Source organism: Aethalodelphis obliquidens, unplaced genomic scaffold (assembly GCF_003676395.1).
Source record: "Aethalodelphis obliquidens isolate GAN/ISIS:26980383/991018 unplaced genomic scaffold, ASM367639v1 scaffold40, whole genome shotgun sequence".
Taxonomy (NCBI): Eukaryota; Metazoa; Chordata; class Mammalia; order Artiodactyla; family Delphinidae; genus Aethalodelphis; species Aethalodelphis obliquidens.
In genome coordinates, this window is record NW_020837984.1 from 7,711,716 (window position 1) to 7,725,692 (window position 13,977).

The 13,977-nt window shown below is 45.1% G+C and overlaps 1 long non-coding RNA gene across 1 annotated transcript in view; it reads left to right on the top strand.

Moving 5' to 3' along the window:
- The window catches only part of LOC113633561 (uncharacterized), a 59,027-nt gene extending 45,146 nt beyond the window's left edge, over positions 1 to 13,881 (top strand). The window contains exon 3 of the long non-coding RNA XR_003438246.1: positions 1,145 to 13,881. This is a non-coding gene — a long non-coding RNA (uncharacterized LOC113633561). The remainder of the gene's footprint in view (positions 1 to 1,144) is intronic.
- Positions 13,882 to 13,977: the final 96 nt, after the last annotated feature.

The following is a 13,977-nucleotide window of genomic DNA, read 5'->3' on the forward strand; positions in this document are numbered from 1 at the left end:
AGCCAGCATTACTGATCACCAACTGTGCAGGCACTGTGCCAGGAGATACAGCAGCAAATAAGGCAGCCCTCCTGGAGCTTACAATCCCTGTGGCTGTGTCAGCTGGGTGAGGCCAAACTACAGCTCGACTGAAGGTTTAAGATCACACAAGCCCTCCACCTCCTAGCATGGTGATCGCATGACTTCTCTTACTCCTCTTCCCTCTTGGTCAGGAATAGAATTTCTCTTGTTACTATAAGTAGTGGTGGCAATGGGGGTGTGTATGTGTAGGTGTGTGTGCTAAGGCATGAAAGCTACATACACAGAGGAGCCCAGAAAAAAGAAAACAGTTGGACATTAGGAAAGGCAGGAACAGTGGTAAAGCCAAGTCAAAGGCTCTTCACTCCAGGGCATGGCCTTTAAGGACCCAGCTTCTACCTAAGCATATGCGCTCTGCTTCCTCCACATATACCCAGCTCCCATAGGTTTTGCCATTTTTCCATGCCAGTCCACTCAAGGCCACTACATTTCCTATTGGGGGTGGCATGTGGGGTAGGCCCCTGGTCCTGGACAATTAGTGGCCATTCCTGGACATAGAACAGCTTGGTGCTATTTCTCTGAGCAGGGGGCTCTGGATAAGGGAGGATCCCCCTTTGTAGGAGACATTGGGTGTGGCAGAGCCCACAGCTGACTGTGGCCCAGGGCCCCTTACTACCACACGATAAGCTCCTGGAGGTCAGAGGTCAGGGACCTGGTCTTACATTGGTTTTCCAGTAGCAAAGGCATTGTTTCTTTTAAGTCAGCCACTTAGTCAATATTTACTGAATCAGACTGGGCAAATAACCCTTAAGTTACAATTGGATACCTCAACCACATCCGTTCTTGGGGATCTTTTAACACACAAAGACATTTGACATTTGTTGAGAAGGACTTTGCTGATCCACAGGCAGAGAAGATGACCTGTGTTAGGCTGATGAAGAGACATGCTGGCAAAGCATGCATCCTGTTGGGAACAATGGCTCCCTTTCTCCTGAAATGCCTCCCAGCTGTGTGTGGCCAAGCCAGGGCTAGGCTCAGATCCTTGCACTAAGGAGTGTCTCACATTAGCAGGAGAGCAAGTGAGGCACTGCCTTCCTGCTATGGTAACCCTCTTATTTCGTTTCAGTGATACAAGTTATTGACATTGTGCAGAGAGACTGACACCATCGATTCTTCCCAGAGCGAAGTTGGCCTTTCTGATGATAAGCATAGGACTCAAAGCTATGTATCATGGAGGTGTTTTCTTCCTGGGTGGATTCGAGGAGTAGAATTCCTTTGGCTGAAAAATGGGGGTATGAACCATAGTAAAAGCTGCTAGCAGAAACGTCTGTGGGCTCTCCTTACATTTCTGGCCTAGAATCTCTGAGGCAGAAAACAACTGTTCTCCTTGCAGGAACAGCTGGCCTGTTCTGCAGGACACAGCTTTCCAGACCAAACTCTCAAGTCCTTGGGAGACCTGCTTATCTGGAGATTAAGCTAGACAACAACTTGAGAGTTATCCATGAACACAGGATTTGACCCTTGGGGCAGAGGAAGGTTTTAATTAACTTCATCTGAGAAGTTTCCAAGGCCTTTCCAGCTGTTTTGGAATGTTGTGTTCCAGGCTTTAGAGGTTAAAACTTCCCTTTCTGGCATCCAAAAGTGACTTTTGGAAGCAAAATAAGAATAGCTTTTAGACCCCAATATCATAGTACATCAGCCAAGCCTGGATCTTGCCACTAAATGGTGAGAAACTGTCTCTGGGGTTTCCTTAGGGACAGAATGGCATGTTTGACCTTAGACATGAGGACTTGGCAGTCTTGGAGCAGACTCTGCTAAGGTCTGGGTCTTCTCCCAATATCTGTGACTCTGAGGGGCAGCTGGCAAAATTAATGGCCAGCCAGGCAGTGTTGAATTCCAAGAGAAGAGAAATGTTGGCCCATCAGTACCCTGAGGCCTGGTTTTCCTGACATCTTGAAAGAGAGGGTACCTGTTGGGACTGGTGGATCCAAAAAAGTCAAGGAAAATGGTATGGGATTTGTTTTTTTTCTACCTAAAAGGATGTGCTGCATCTTTTCATGAGTGGACATCTGATTCTTTCATTCAGGGGGTGTTGATTGAACCCCTTTTGCCCATCAGGTACTGGCAGTGCTGGTGGTTGAAGGACAGAGCAGTAAACAGTCACACGTTTTGAGGGCAAGGACCATGTTTCATCCTCCCCGGTCTTGCTTATAACAGACATTCACATAGTATTTCACTGAAATGGTTCCCCCAAAGTCACAGCTTCTCCCACTCACCAGTGTCCATTTTCTTTCCCTTTCCCCCCTTTAACTGATCTCCTATCTCACCAAGTCAAGAAAATACATTCATAGTCTTCCCTATGCAAGTTGCTGACTTGCACAACAGTTCACCTTACAAACCAAACCAGAAGAGAAAAAGAGGGAAAGGAAAGTAAAATTGGTTTCCCTTGAGCCTTGCCTGGTTTTCATCTGGCACAACCTGATTCTAAGAGGTTGCTGGTCACACTGGCAAAAAGCCTGTTTCACCCTAACTCTTTCTCCCCACTGCCTACTCTCTCATTTTAAAAAAAGTTGTTTTTTTTTAATGAATGTTTTCTGATTATGAAAGTAATAAATACCATTTGGAAAAGAGAATAAACTCTTCTACACACCCAATACATTTAAAGAATGATTTTCCAGGGTGAATTTCTGAAGCCATGCTTGGCTCTTCCCTCCCAGAGTTTTCTGGAAGAGGCAGATGAGTAAATCCCTCCATCTCTGGCCTTTGAATCCATCATGGTACCTGTTGCCCATTGAGAGTGCTTTAGCCCCAGTGCCTGTGATTTTATGCAGATGATCGTAGCTGCCCAGATGTTCATTTTACCCAGATTTTTACTAGTAAAAGTGTGGGAAGACAGGCAGGAAATGGAAAGAGGGGCCCAGAGGTGAGATTTTATGTTTATAGTGGAATTAGCACTGGACTGGGGCTGAGCCCTCAGTTTGAATCCAGGCTTTGCGGGTAACTAGCTATTTCCTTAAGAGAGTCTCTCAGCCTCTCTGAGTGTTTATCATTTGTAAAATAATAGTTGATTTGGTTATCGCTAAGGTTCTATAAATTGCCCTGACCCATAGTTTAAGAATAAACGTTTATTTGGTTAATCTACTTTCTCTTTCCACCATGGTTCTCACTCCTTTCATTTCAAAGACCTACCAATTTTACTGTTTCCTGCTACCCAGCCCCACCGCTCTTCCATGTAGTAAGGAGCGAAATGTTCTCCTTTCCAGCTCTTCATGTCAGTGAGCAAACTCATCTCACTTCTTAGTCATTTCCATTCTCTTTCTCTATGCTCTTTCTGTTGTGTTCCCAGCCTTTTATCCCAAATGAGACCTCACAAAAGCAGGTTTGCCCCTCTGATCAAGGGCTTTAATTGACACATTCAATTAATTAACAAGTCTTTAATGTGCACCTACAATAAACAAAGCAGAGTTCAGCACTCTTAAAAACATAAAATACGTTTAGGATGTGTTCTTAGCCTCCTAGGAGACAAGACCTCTAAGGCTGCAAACCCCCTTGCTACCTTCTGGTCCTCCACTGACTTCCATGCAGCCAACACTGATAACCATCTGTCACGCTGAAACCTTCTCTTCCCTGGGCTGCTGCATCTCCACACCCTGTTTTCCACCTTCTGTTACTGAACGCAGGTGCGGCTGCTGGCTGCTCAAAAGCCAATACTCAAGAGAAGAGTGTTGGTTGGAAAAGGAAAGATGGTTTATTCAGGAGGCTGGCAACCTACGGAGAAGGCGGACTCATGACCCAGAACCAACTCTCAAGATTCTGCTTGGCCATGAAAGTTTTTAAAGGGAAAAAAGGGAAGCTAGTCTCACTTAATCATTTGGGGAGGGGGTCACTGTCTTCGTCATCTTTCACCGGGTGCAGACTTCCTGACTCCTTGTGATCTTTCTTTAGATGCTATCTTGTTCACACACTTGGCTCGCAGGATTACCGAAGGGGAAGCTGGGGAAAAGATCTAGTCATCCATTAATTACTTATTGTTCATTTCTACTTCTTTAATTTAAGAAAAGAATCTACATGTTAAGCCAGGCATTGTGTGATCAGGGACTTGCAAAAGCTATCCAATTAGTGAAGCATGGGGCACAAGCTACAGGGGTTAGGTTAACTATTGCCTAGTAATCTCACATCTGTAATTAAGTTTTTAAAGTTTGAGGGAAACAGAAATGGATTAAAAAAAGGGCAAAAGAGCTGATTCCATTTCCTCTCTCACTTCTTCCTGGCTTTCTGATCCTCCCTCAGGCCCATTCACTAAATTTGGTCCTCGGCCCTCTTCTCTTCTCAGTCTCTTTTCATTCCCTGGACCATGTCAACCATTCCCATGACTTCAGATACCATCTATATGCTGATAATTCCCTGAAATATATATCTTCATTCAGATATATTAATATGCCTGGAGCAGCACCTGTGATCAAACACATTAACATATTTATAGTGAAATATGGGATAAATGAAAACTATAACTACCCCCCCATAAATTCCAATCAGGGTTTACTGCCAAAATAACCAAGTTAGTTATAGTGCCACTATGAAAAAAAGTTTTCATTTTCCAGAGACTTATGGACTTCAGAATTGCAGAGATTATGGACCTGTATGAAGAGGCGTGGCCTTTGTTAGTCCAGAGGGGGAAAAAGGATAACAAAAACTTCTCTGCATTTCCCTTTCCACAGAACAATGAGTATCCACAAGACTTGAGGTCTCTCCTGCTGGAATGAGAGTGACCAGAAACTTGTAAACAGTTTTTCTTGTTAAAAGTAATAATAAGATAATAAAGTCCTATCGTATCTGGCTTCTGACTACAACAATGGCATTATTAGATTCAAGTCCCTTACTCTACCTAGAATTTCTCACTTAGCTGAAATGCTTGGGGTTTCTGTAACACATAGTCTCTGTACTTCCTGAATATACACACAAACACTCCTGTGTATAGCTTTAATTCTTGGGCATTCAACTAGATACGTAACAATTAACAAAGTAAACTATCCAGCTCTTTCAATGACAACTGTTTTCATACCCTAGCTTAACACTTCTCTGTGAGTTGGCTCTACAGCCTGATTAGTAACAGACCTAGAGAATGTTCAAGAGGCTAGGGGTGGGGGGACAGGGCAGCATGGAGAGGCTGGATAAAATGTTATTTTAGTATTTTCAGTGAGACAGAGAAAAAATTCATGCAAATATCTCTACTCCCACCCCACCCCCCCCTTTTTGTTTTATAAAGCCTTTCTTTGTCCAAATCTCAATTTTTGGATTAGACCCTTGTTGACTGTGTCTGCTTAAGTCCTAGATAAAGGCTTATTTGTTTGACCTGTCGTATCCGTAATTGGTCTAACTGCTCGTTTTGATTTTCCCATTGTGTAGACTGTGCTAGGAAGCTTGGCAGGAAGCACACTATAGAAATGTGGAACTGAACAGCTTAATGTGTGTAATTTGGGAAGTTCAGCAGATGCCAGAGCTTAGCAGGCTCCTGGCTTGTTCAAGACTGTTCCTGTGGATTTTCATTCTTGTGGGCATCACGTTTCTTAAGTCTGAGGGTTTGGGTCCCACCCAAACTCAGTCCACATAGCCATCTCCCAGCTGTCCCACTTTTAAAAGCCAGGATGGTAGCTGACACTTGGAGGCTCTCCTGTCATCTCTTCCTAAGGAAGTGGAAGGGTAATGAGGTAATTGGGTTCCAGAGATGGTTCCGGTAAAGGCTGACATATAATGCTTTCTCTAGACATGAGCGTGGACTCCTAGTTGGTTTCTAGGAGATCTGAGGGATTGCCCATGCAACATCCATCACTCCTACAGTGGATGACATGTTGAGCCACCCAGATCCCCCCTCCAAGACTGAAGCACTCATTTCCCCATCTCCTGGGAAGGTTGACAGCCGCAGTCATCAGCTGAGTCCCTCTCTGAGATTTTTCCTCAGCCGAAAAGAGCCGCCTTGCCCCAGGTAATGCTCCCTTCCCAGGGGCAGCCCACATCTAATGTCTGATTGATACAGGAGTAAAAAGACCTAGCTCTCTCACCTCAATTTGGGACAACTCTGAGCCAGCCCAGCACCAGAGCTCCCTGAAAGATCAGCTAAGGTTTTTACTGTGATTTCATTGCAGCTCAACTTCTCCCTTTGTCCACTCCGGCTTACTTCACTTCTTTCAGGTGTTGATGCTGAGAGTACTCCCCAATAAACTTCCTACACGCAGGGCCAGGGAAACCCTACCTGTAACACCCCCTTTGTCCTGGCTGGTAGCACTGTGTTTTGGGGTCCATACCTTCTTCATGTGAAGATTCAGGAGTAAACCTTAATTAGTCTAAACTAGTCAAGGTGGTTCCATTGACTTAGCCAGTGATTGGCTTAGGAAGGGTCATGTGACTCCATCCCAGCAAATGTGTTGCAAAGGGGAATCTCATAGGAAAATTTTCCTGAATCATAAAAAGAGACAAGGGGAAGAAGAGACCCTTTTCTATCTGAATGAGATGCTTTTAGAAAGGAACAGAGCTGGGAAGAAGGTAGAGCCAAGAGAACAGCAGAGAAATCAAACTGAAGCAGAAGCCACCCTGCTTATGATCTTTTTGTCATCTGCGATAAATCCCCTTTGACATCACACTAGGGATTTGTCACACAAGGACTTGATGATGGAGTTGGCTCTACAATCTGTGAGTTTTGTTCCGGTTCCAACTGCCCATTCCATTTTCCCACCTTTTGGGGGCCTCTGCTTTTTGAAATGTTTGTTTGTCAGGATTCTTTCTCTTGGAAGTTTCTTGATGACCCAAACTCTCTTTTTTCTGACTTCTGATGATCATTAATTTGACTTTTGTTGATCAATTAAACTCTGTTTCCTTCTTCTATGGCATTATGGGCATGGAGTTTATAGAGTTAACGTTATGCAATAATGTGCATGTGCAGCTGGGGGTGGAGGGAGGGTGACTTCTAAAGGAGGCTGATTCTAGAAAACCACATTCTCGGATGGCTTTAGATGAGACAAGAAGGAAATGGTGACGGAAAGGTTTTCAAATTGTAGAGGAATAAGGGCTTGAACCTAATGTTTGGCCCAGAATAGGGTATTCATTTTTAGAAAAGTGCATCCTCTCCGTAGTTTATTTTGACAAGTCAGTTCATAGCTTCCCCAGAGTTTGGTGCTGGAGAAATTGCCCAGCACCGTAGTGGGACTGATGGTGGGGAGCCCTCTTCTTTCTCTCACTTGCCTGTACTCCCCTCTGCCTAAACACTGCTGCTGCCCTTTTTGTTTTGTTTTGCTAGTTGAGGTCTAATTTATAACCAATAAAATTCACAAATGCAAAGTGTTCAGTGTGATGAGTTTTGACAGTGGTATGCTCCCATGAAATCATCATTCCAGTCAACAGATGGAACATTTCTCTCATCTCAGAAAGTTCCTTCAAGCCTCTTTCCAGTTAATTCTCTCCTCATCTCCAAGGCAACTAGTGTTCTGATTTCTACCACCATAGATTAGTTTTCATGTCTTCTTGAACGTCATATATATTCTTTGGTGTATGAATTCTTTCATTCAACATGAAAGATGTGGTTTTGAGATTCACCCACATTGTTACATGTAGCCTGCTTCCCTTTTAAGACTATCCATGGGGTCCATTGCTCTCAGATTTCTCTGTCATGTTTAAGGAGGAGGCCCTGCCCCTCCTGGTGGTGGTTTTACTGTGAGACAATTTGCCACATGAGCTTCATAAGTCACTGATTCCTAAAGACAAATCAGGTGGCTCCTTTCAGGGACAGCCAATTGATCTCTCCATTCTACATGGTGATAATGATTGATGATGTCTGAACTTTTTGGAGTGAAGACAGACAGTAATTTCTCCTATGGGCTCCCAGGACAAAGATTGATAATCCCCAGGATTCTATGCCAAGATACTACCTGAACTTCGTCCTGGTGAGGACTTGGTCTCACTGCCAAGGCCAAGGGAGAAACAAACAGTTATTAAGTACAAAGTGTCTGCAGGCACTTGGTCATAAGTGACTTAATTTCCCTTCCTGGAAACGCTTTGAGAGAGGTGTTACTATACCCATGAGGACACACAGGGCTTGATCTGAAAGTAGGATTTGAACCTGGGTTTGTTGGCTTCCATACCATGATTTTTTACCAGCAGCAGCCCAAATTTAAGCTCCTATGTCCATTTAAGGTGGCACATGCATATCTCCAGGTGACAGGTACACCCATGACTGAATTGCTGCAGGGCTGGAGAGGACTCAGGGCTAGATGTATTTCCTTTCTCAATAACTCCCACTAGAGTTAGCAGGTGAGTTTTCATTTTCAGAAATGTTCTCTATTCTTCTTAGCCAGGCAACTTTGACTTTTGGTAAAGGCCAGCAGATCTTTGTTATGACCCTTGGAAATTACTGTTGTGTAACAATTGTGTTTACAACTGAGAGAGCTTCCAGACCCGGGGAAGCTTTACAAAGGATGATGCCAGCAAAGAGGCATTAAGTTCTCTAATAGGCTTATGCCCTGATAATCGTATTAATGGCACTGTCTCATGCTTGATGCTGCAATTATGGGCCTCTCCTCTTGAATGTAATTTTGGAGTTTGATAATAATTGAGAATATGATTTTGCATTTCTCTTTAACAAGAGTTCCATTCCCTAAACAACATGATGCCCCTAATAGAGATGACTCTTGTGCCCCTTCAAATTGCTGACCTTATACATCACTACAATGGCATGAACAAGCTAGACTTTACTCACCTGGGAATTCTGAGTTTTTCCTGCATCAGGACTCTGTGGGCTATGGAACAAATCCCCTGGGAATCATGACATTGGTTTCTAGCATCTGCATCTGATAATGAGGTTTTATGTTTTTCTGCTGTTGCAAAGTCAAAGTAACCTTGGGAGAAAGGGTCTGCTTTAGGAGTCAGGTGATTTTTAACATGTGACTTAATTGTCAACATTTAAGATATTATCTCTAGTTTCAGGTGTTTGGCCTCCAGAAAACTACTTTTGGGGCCTTCTTTTTCTCAGTTGTAAGTTCCAAGGGATTTGGACTAGAATTCTAAGAATTTCACCCTTTCCATCAGAAATTAATATTTTAGCTATTGAAAGAAGGTGGCTATTGTTTTCATGGCCCCAACTGGAACTGATTAACAGACTAGCCAATCACTGCTATCCTTTTGAAGAAACCTTCGTCCACAGCATATATAAGATTTGGGGATTTTTGCTTCTGATGCTACCCATGTGCACTTGGCTCTGTGGCATGCTGGGATCTTTTCCAGGCCTGTGGTAAAGGGAGGAGGGAAGTCCAGGGCAGAGGCACCAACCAGGCCATGGGGGCTAGCCACTGAGGAGGAAGGCCCTCATTCTGAACAGTGTCCAGAGGGCTGCAGGAGTTGGCTTCAATATAACAAAGGAGGTGGAAGTCAGCTCTGGCATTGCAGGTCTTGGGCTCTCGGGGGGCAGCTCTGTGGGGCCTGTATCTGAATGGCAGGTTGCTGGGTGCTTCTGGACAATGAGGCAAAGGCAGTAAAAAGCAAAGGAGGCAGGTGTGGGAACTGGCTCAGGGCTTTTGTTCTATGGACATGCAGGTGCCCTAGGCTGACCAGGTGCCATGAGGCAGATGGCAGAAGGAGGGGCATCCAGGACTCCTTGCTCAAAAGCCCACAGTCTGGCTGGGCAAAAATACCAGGTGTGTGCTGGCACCAAACAGGGCACAGGAAACTTGCTGAAGATCAACCTCTGTTTCACCAGGAAATGGGTGGTGACATGAGAGACCCAAACATGAAAGGCCAGGGCAAAGCACATAGGATCCATTTGTGTAGCCCAGGCTGCCCAACCAGCTAGGTGGAGCACAGGTCTGTGACTGAGAGGGGAGCAAGGCTATAGGAGTGACAACAGAAGCAGGGAAACCAAGACAAAACGCTTGACCTGGAAACTTTTCGTAGACCCATGTCAGACTGACATCTTTGCAGCCACAAAGGAATGGGCATATTTGCAAATATTCTCCTCAGGATAAGTGATCAGTCTGGGCCCCTTCCACCCCACCTTCTCCAGGAAGCCTCCCAGCCTTTTCCAACTCTGGCTAATTGTTCCCTTGTCTGAGCTCAGAGCTCTTATTGTCTGCACCTTACAATTTAGCACTTAATCAGACACAGCTGTGCATTCCTCTCTAATTGTTTTGTGTGTGTTTGTCCTGTCTCCGGGGCAAGATTACAGCTTCCTCTGGAGCAGGGACTCACAGTCTTTTGGGAAGGGCTCCTGGGAGAGATGTGGGTGTATATGAGGGGCTTCTGAACAGGTAAATCACTCGCATTCCTACAGTGCTTTGCAGATTAGAAAGTGTTTTTACTTAAGTTATCTCCTCTATTCCTTACAATTGCCCTGAGAGGGGTGTGTATTTTCGCGTCCTCATTTTACAGACAATGAAGCCGAGACAGAAGGGGTCAACAACCCACCTGAGGAAGACAGAAGGTATGTAGCAGAGGTGAGACAAGCCTGAGATTCCTGATTGACTGCCAATCAGCCAGTGCCCCGTAGGGGTTCATTTGGTGGACAAAAAAGCCCCCGGTGGAAAAGAGGGAGAGGAGGAAGGGAGGCCTCCACATGCCTTTCTCCCTGATGGGAATCTTGGGGAGGAGAAGTTAGTCAGGGGGATGTGGCCCTGGCTTGCAGAGCTCCTGGGTCAGGCTTCATAGAGACAACTGGGGCAAAACCGACTGGGCCACTTGTTTCTGCTTTCAGTGTCATTCCCTCACGCATCCTCTATCCTGCCATCAGCCCACAGTGCCCTCCCCTTACTGGGAGTTCCTATCTTCTGAACTCCTGGTCACTCCCTCTTCCTCACTCTCTTAAGACTTTAGCTCCTGGCGCCGTGGCCTTCACACCATGACCCTGACCCCAATTCTTGCCCACATGCTCCTGGATGGCTTCACTAACCACACAGATGACCCACCCAGTACCCTGCCTCTCAGTCTCTTGACCTTATATTCTCCAGTGACTTTCTCCTCTACTCTCCCCCATCACAACCTGGCTTTGTCATTGTCCTAAATTTCTCCACCTCCTGAACCACAAACTTAAGCATCCAAAATCTCTGACTCAACCCCCTCTCCTTCCAGCATGACTGAGCTTTGACCCCTTTGACCCTTCCAGCCCACCGACTTCTGTCCTTTCTCTCTGATCATGCATCATATCAACCCCACTTTTGCCGAGGTTCTCAATTCCTTGGCAAAAGGAATTTGCTCCTCTGCCCAGCAATTCCTTCATCTGAGCCTGGACCAGAGCAGAGACAGCTGAGCTCTGCTGGAGGAAATCACAGAGGAGGACCAAAGGGCACCTTACAAGTGCAAGCCACCAACCTTAGGAGGGTTGCCATGCTGCCTTGCCATCCTGCCGTACCTCTGGTCATCTCAACCTTCTCACCTTCTGCAATGACTGTGTCAAACATTCTCCATTCTCTTCAAATCCCTCATCTCTCTTGCCCTACTCCCAGTCTCCTCCCCAGAGTAAGAGGAAGGCATCAGGTGGAGGGATTCAACGTCCCATACCAAACCTGCCTGGTTCAGTTGACCTCCAACTGCGCCCTGGCTGTTATAATAGAGGAGGTGGCCTCCTGCATGAGGTCAGCCTTTCCACCCAGATTCTGGTTCCATCCTCTCCCATGGTCACAGGAACCACGTTTATTGTCCATTATCCTTCCCCTGCTGTACCTTTCTCTTCCTCTTCTCTATAAGGTCTTCCCCATCGGCATTTAAACACATTCAATTTATTCCACCCTAAAATTAATAAATATAAACTAAGATAAACCCACTGGTGACAAAACATTCTTTTCCAGCTATTTCTATCTCTGACCCTTCACAGTCAACCCTTTCAAGATTTGCCTGTAGTCAGTACCTTTCTCCATTTCTCCACTTCTCACGCACTTTTCAATCCACTCCAGTTTATCTTTCATCCCTTCACTCCACCGTTGGGTCTCTCCGCCATTTTGAGTGTTGTTGGCTACTGCCTCTTTACAACATATCCTTTCCCTGGCTCCATGACCCCACTCCTAGGTTTTGTTTTTTTCCTGCCTTTCTGGCTGCTCCTTCACCTCTGCCAGATAGTTTGCCTCTGGCCAGCCTTTAGATAAGGGCTCATCAGGCTCAGTCCTAGGCCCTCTTCTGATAGAACTCTATACTCTCCTAGGACACCATCTCACTCTCGGGACTTTATTGCTGCCTTTACACCAGCTACTTCATCCCCAGCCTCTCCACAGAGAACCAGACCCTACAGCCAAACATCTACTCAGCATCTCCACTTGGACATCTTACAGGCATCTCAAACCCACCTTGACCAAATGTGAACCTTGGCAAGGTTTTCTCAATCCTCTTTCCCTGAGGGTCCCCCAACTCAGAAAACGGCACCACCATCCATCTGGTTGAAGAAGCAGAGACCTGGGACTTCTCCTTGATTCCTCCCTAGCCAAACAATCACCAGGTCTTGTTGGTATCTACTTCTCTCCATTTGCTCAACTGCTTAGACAAACAGCCCTTTCCCTTATATTACAGCAGCAGCTTCCTAACTGTCCCTCCACCCCCTCCTCCCCCTTCCCTATTCATTCTTCACATTGCAATCAGGGTGATCTTACTGAAAATGGTACAGTACACCCTGGATGATCTAGTCTCTGCCTACCTCTCCAACATCCTCCTCAACCACACCCCCCTTCGTAGTGTGAACCTGCCAGGAACTCTTTTCCACTCGCCTCTCCTCTTTGCCTGAGTAAATCCTGCTCACCCTTCAGAGCTCAATGTCACCTCCCCTTGGACTCCCCAGACAAATGGTCCCTCTACCTTGCACTCCCTTTGGCCAATATCACAACTGTAATTATACAATTGATAGTGCATTTAATTGCTAAGTTCCTTTCTCTCCAGCTAAACTGTGAGCTCCAAGAGGGAAGAGTGTGTCTGCTACACACTCTTCACCACTTCAGTGCCTAGCCCTGTGCCATGCACCTAGTAGGTGGTCAACACATATTTGTTAAATAAATGAACAATACATCTTTACCTACTCATGATGGACCAAGAGCAGAGACTGCAGCCAAATGTGCATTTAGCATGGAGTAATTTAGCAGAATAGTGGAATTCAGCATTGAGTAATTCCCCCAAAGACACAGTGTAACATTTACAGATACACTCCCAGCTGCATTAATTAATGGCACTATGAAGAGAATGCCCTTATTTTTTAATTTCAGGGCCTGGGCAGCTTTTGGCAGTTGCAGAGGATACAGCTTAATTTCCTTGTTGGTTGCCAGCTGACATTGTAGCAGTTCCTTTACTAAAACCCCTTGGCTGGCAGTCCCTGAAAGTATGTCTGTGGCTAGTGCGAGTGCATTTAAAGGGAAGGCATATGTGTAGAAACAATATACTGATCTGATGGCAGAAAAAAATCTTCAGATGTCAGTCTTGTCCCCTCACAGCGTTTAAAGATCAGAAGAGCTGCCAGAGATATTTTTATTTAAACCAAGGAACACGGACTCAGGATTAATTATTTTGACACAGAATGAAAGACTCAGGCTTCATTTGTTTATTAATTTATACACTCTGAAGAGTTCTTAAAAGAATTTCTAATATCTTTATTTCTTTAAATCTGTTTCATTAGTTTTCTAAATTATGAGAGTTAATATAACTGGAAAAAACCCTCAAAGTCAATAAGGGTATAAAACTCATCTCCCCTCCTTCTGAAACCCCAATCCCACATCTGGGGTAATGGTGGTTAACAGCCTGTCTGTATCTTCCAGATGTTTTTCTATGAGTACACAAAAATCTGACTGTTTGGACTTTACATCCCAGTCTTAGGAGAATCATGTGATCAACATAAAAGCAAAAAGGACTGAAGGCTGCAAATCAAAACTTTCCCAGATCTGACTCAGAATTCGTTTCTAGAGGACCGCACCCACGTGGCTCAGTGCATCCAGCAGTGCATCCACCTGCTCT